The sequence below is a fragment of the Echinops telfairi genome, unplaced genomic scaffold (assembly GCF_000313985.2).
Source record: "Echinops telfairi isolate 266 unplaced genomic scaffold, ASM31398v2 ScPeMD7_7424;HRSCAF=8462, whole genome shotgun sequence".
Taxonomy (NCBI): Eukaryota; Metazoa; Chordata; class Mammalia; order Afrosoricida; family Tenrecidae; genus Echinops; species Echinops telfairi.
Genome location: NW_022111324.1, coordinates 24,625,453 through 24,630,816, shown reverse-complemented (window position 1 = coordinate 24,630,816; position 5,364 = coordinate 24,625,453). Strand labels below are relative to the sequence as shown.

The 5,364-nt window shown below is 46.6% G+C and overlaps 1 protein-coding gene across 1 annotated transcript in view; it reads right to left on the bottom strand.

The window, feature by feature from the left end:
* NPL (N-acetylneuraminate pyruvate lyase) overlaps nucleotides 1-4,643 on the bottom strand; it is a 64,113-nt gene extending 59,470 nt beyond the window's left edge. The window contains exon 1 of the mRNA XM_004706791.3: nucleotides 4,567-4,643. The gene's annotated coding sequence lies outside the window, so the exon portion shown is untranslated. The remainder of the gene's footprint in view (nucleotides 1-4,566) is intronic.
* Nucleotides 4,644-5,364: the final 721 nt, after the last annotated feature.

Sequence of the window (5,364 nt, the reverse complement as noted above, 5' to 3'; positions counted from 1 at the left end):
CCAAATGTAATAGCCTCACCCCCTCTGGCTTGCAGTAAAATTCCCATTTAAACTTAAGAATGCTCTAATCAGCAAGTTTGGATGAACAAAATCATGTAGGTCAGCAAGGCCTTTTCGATAAGGAATGGAGCCTGAGACCTTGAGGGAGTGACAGGAAGCCTCCCAGGCCTGTGAACCATGCCTCCTCTGTCCCATTGCTGACCCCCTCTGTGCACTGCAACAACCTGCTAACATCCCTCAACTTCCCACAGAGGTTAGGGTATTCAACTCGCTTATCTCCAAATCTCCGAAGCAGTTTGGGGAGGTTTCACCCCAGCTTCTTCTTCTGCTTGCAGAAATAAGAATTTCTCAAATAAACCTGGTCTCTGTATTTGGCTAAAATGGTGCGGGGCATCCCAGACCTTACCAGCCAGCAGCAGGTATGGAAAGGTTTCCCAGTGACATTCTCATAGGACAGGTGTGGTTAACCACAAAGAATGAAAGGCTGCACTGTCATGATGGGAAAAGTATTTTGACACATTGTCCCCAGCCTTCTCCTCACCAACGCAGTTTTCAACTTTCTTCAAACTCCAATTCCCCAAATCAGTCACCACAACTGTCTGAGCTGAACTGAACTGTCTGTGCTGAGTTTAACTGGCCCAGTAGATGTTCTTGGAAGCCACTGTGTGACTGGACCTTCTTTTGAAGCACCCTAGCGATACTAGCAAGACTAACAAATGCTACTGAGAGACCCTGTCTGTAGCCATCTACTGAGCAGTCAGGTTTACACAGGCTTCGGTTGGCATAAGCTGTACTGGATGTCCTCGCAGCAGTACTTTTTGGACTTACTCTTTCTTGTCTTATTTTTGGAGCGGCAAGACATTTGTAAATCATACCTCTAAATGGAAAATCTAATGATTTAAGAAGAAAATAAGATATAGTCAAATGATATCTGCTGAAAACCATACAAAAGACAGTGGGGTTATAGCAAATGCATTGCTGGATAAAGGTGACCAGCAAGAGGGGACGTGTTACAGTTTTGTGGCCACCAGCATATTAAAGAGGCTTCTGGGTGCTATACATGGTTACGTGCTCAGCTACTAATAAAAAAGGTTGGTAGTTCAAAGTCACGCAAAGGCACCTTAGAAGACAGGCCTGCCAACGCTGCTGAAGATCCCAGCGACTACAAGCCACATGACACAGTTCTACTCTGCAATACACAGGCTCACTACAAGCTGGAATTCACTTAAAAGGAACTTTTTTTTTAAAAGCACATTTAAAATCCAATGTCACTGAATTCGCACGACTTATTTCTGTTATAATAAACTGCTTTTCCTGTGTTTTCATTTTAAAGCTGTTCATCTCATTCCCTAAGTAAGAGTATAAACTTCTGAAATAATGAGATCACGTCATCTACTTATTTTCCTGTTATCCTTCAAGAGTCCTGGCTCAGGTGAGCCCTTGAGAAATTGATTCTCTGGTAGAAAGCCAACTATGGTACAACTCCTACCCTCAGTGAGGTTCCTAGGATGACTTGTCCCTGAAATCAAGCCCAACTTCTTTTTCCTTCAGGCAATTAAGGGACCCTTAACCAACAAAGAAGGAGCCCCGGGGTGTCCTGGATTTTGCATTGGGCTGCTAACCCCCAGGAGAGCAGCTGAAACCCACCATCTGCTTTCCAAGAGAAAGAGGAGGCTGTCTGCTCCTGTAAAGGGTTACAGTCTTGGCAGGAGGGAGCACTAGAAAGGATTGTGATAGCACAATTCATTGTAAAGGCTATTTAACCATGGGCAGGAGGTGTTCTAAAAGTGATGTAATAATTGTACAAATTTTCCTTGATATGATGCAACGGTTGAGCTATTGATATGCATGATATGTAAATTATGTGCCAGTAAATCTGTTTAAAAAAAGATTTACCGTCTTGAAAACCCATTAGAGCAGTTCTACTCTTTCCTATAGGGCTGTTATGTGTCAGAATTGATTCAATGGCCGTGGGCTTACCAGCTATATAGGACACAAGCGTTCTCTGCCTTTTCCTAGTTTGAAGATGTGACTGAAACTCATGCTGGTGGGTTGGAAAGATAAATGTAATCACCTGGTCCTTGGGGAAAAACACAAGAGAAGTCACAAGATGCACCTCTAATCCTTGAGCTTCACCTGACCACTCGTGATTATGGGCAGGTCACTTTGAGCCTCAGGGTCATTCACACAGGCCCTGCCTGACTCAGGGGAGCGTCGTGGGCATCAGAGAGCACGGCTGCATAGCTGGTGTGTCTCTGCTGCGTATCTCTACTTGGCACTTCTGCCGGGATCTCAACACGAGATACCCCAAAGTGAAACCTGACCTCTTGTCCTTGAAGTGATTCCTTCCTCTGCTTCTGCAGAAGAGCCAGAAAGTCAGCCCTGGAGCCAGACTTCACACTTCTAGATTCTACTAGAATCTACTAGACATCATGGCACTGGCGCTCACCAGCTGGCTGACCTCGGTTTCCTTCCTCAATCTCTCTGTGCTGCCTTCCCATCAGCAGGTAATGGGGAGAACAGTCGTAGTGTTTCATCAGGTTACCGAGAGAATCGAAGGAATGTATGCTTATAAAATAACCAGTCTCAGACACATAGCAAGTATTACTACCTGCTCCGCCTTCCCTGCCATCTCCATTCTGCCAGTGTCTGCTCTCCAAACCTCCCTACTCTTGTCTATTAAAGGACTAAGTCATTTCAAGTCAATTTGCTATCTTCCTCCCTTATGGCCCCTTTGATAACTCACCCCTTTGTAACCTCTTATCTAGAGCAAGGGGCACAGCCACAGGTCCATGGGGACACAAGAAAGTTCAAGTGAGAAGAGCCCCAGGAGCTACAGTGGGCATTACAAAAGTCTCCCAATTCTAACAGCACAAGGTTGTTCATGCTAAACTGACTTCCATATTCTTGTGCTTTGGAACTGCATTTATACCAAGTCAGGGGACAAACATTGATAATCTTAGGATGGGCAGAAGCTGGGATTGGCAGTGTGACATATTCTTGATGGAAAGAAATTCTCCCCTCCTTCAATCAACACAGGCTTCTAGGTTAATGAAACACAGACGTTTCCAATCTAATCTTCGCGCTGCTTAAAAACACCCACAGCCCTGGTGGTATAGGGGGTGAAGTGTAGGGCTACTAATCCCAAAGTTGATCCATAGGAGAAAGAGAGAGGAGATCATCTCCTCCCATCAAAATTTAGTCTTAGAAACCCAAAGGGGCCATTCTGCTCTATCCTACAAGGCCATTGTGAATCCGGATCACTGGATGGCAGTGGGTTTGTATATTGTTGTGCGATGTCACCCAGTAGATTGTGACTCAGAGCGACCGATGGAGTAGAACTGCCCAATAGGGTTTCCTGGGCTATAATCTTTAGAAAGAGTCTTGGTGGTATCGTGGTTCAGTGCGTTGCCAACCATAAGGTCAGTGGTTCAAACCCACCGGATGCTCCCAGAAGATGTGGCCATCCGCTTCTCTGAAGATTTAGGGCCCCTTGAAAACTCTTTGAAAAGTTCTGCCCTGTCTTATAAAGGCTGCTGGAATCTACTAGATAGCAACAGATTGGGGTTTGTGGTTTAGTCCTTATGGGAACAGATGGCTGGGTCTTTCTCTGGAGAGGATTACTAAGGGGTTTGAAGCACCAACCTTTCAGTTAGCCAAGCGTTTTCACCGCTGTACCACTGGGCCAGGGCTTCTTCCTTCATTCTAGCCAACATTTAAACCCCAACTCCGAGAGCCAGGCAACATTCCCTGATGCTCCAAGCTGAAAATGATGTCTTTAACCTTTCACAATCTCCCCCAAACACTGGACAATTATTATGTCTTAAAAGCTAACATCAGAGCTATTACCAGGTAGCTTTAACTTTCCTTCAAAACCAGAAAGTTTTTCTGATGTTCTGAACAGTAGAGCTCCAATCGGAAGCTGTGGATCAGAGGATGGCAGCGATTTTTTTAACAGAGAATGAGATATATTTGGTAAGTTTGATTTTGAAATTTGGGACGGTTAATCTTTGAAATTTTCCATAGTTTGTACCATGGTTAAAATGTTTTCCACCCTAAGATTTCATGTGCACTTAGAATATTACTACTCAAACAGCAAGAAAGGGTATTATTGCTTGCTCTACTAATGCCTCTCCTAGACAAGATCTTTAGCACAAATAATTCAAAACGCCGGGGTTAAATTAACTTTAAAAGAGCAACATTTCAAGAAAAGCAGAAATACCGGAGTGAGAAATACATACTCGGGGAAGAAGCAAATGAAAACAAAACAAATACACAACAAAAAAGCAGAAACACTACTGATTTCCCCACCGCCATCGCTACTCTGCGCCAATTGCTGATTCTGAACCTTTGGAGAAGAAACCGGGAGACTGGCCGGGCGCTCTGGAAAGAACGCGGGCAGCGGGTCCCAGTGCCCGTCTCAGGGCACTGCCCAGGCCGGGAGGGTGTCGCACCCACAACCCTCTCTAGTTCACTTGCCAGCTTTATCTGCCGTCCTCGGTTCCTCCGCGTCCGTCACCGCCTCGCCCACCCGCGGCTCGCGTCCATTAGCCCGAACCCACTCACCAGACCCACTAAAAATCCTCCTCCGTTGCCGTGGCAGCCGCCACCGCCGCGCGCTCCGCTCAGACCTACAGCTCCGCGCCGCGCCGCCCGCAGCCCCGCAGCCTCTTTAGCGTCGCCGCTGCCCGGCCCAGGACCACGTGCCGTCACGCCCGGGGCATTCTGGGGATTGTAGTTCGCGCTCTTCCGGCCCAGCACGGAGTGCGGAGTCCCTGGCTGGGCAGGCTCCACCACTTGATGGATATATGGAGTGTGCTCTCTTGGGCTTTACCCAACCACGTGGGCTGAAGCCAGATGCACTCAGGGGAGTCTCGGGTGCTGCGGACAAGACCGATGCCCATCAGGGGTGTGGGTTTTCTTCAGGGTGAGCTATTTTTATTCCCATCCTACGTGTGCATTGGTAAAGGAGATCGAAGCGCATAAGAATTTTAATACAGGACACCGCCCCCCCACCTCCACCCCGCCCCCGATGTAGTCTGGAGATCAATGGGAAGAATTTTGGAAAAGTCTTCCAAAATATCTCTACTTGCAGGAATATGAACTCTGGCCAACACGCATTTGGGTGCCTCAAACGTTAAGACTTGTTTCCGGGTATTCTTGACTGGCTCATTCCGAAAACAGCGCCGGTTTCTCCCCCTCCGCTCTAGTTTTTGACTTCCAGAACGTATGCCGTATATGCCACTTTCCACTCTGCTCGCCCCTAAAACAGTCCGGATAGTTTAATGTAGACTTTAAATGAAAATCTTTCAAGCAGGAAGGAACCATATTAAAAATGAAAAGAAAGGCATAGTGCATGAATAT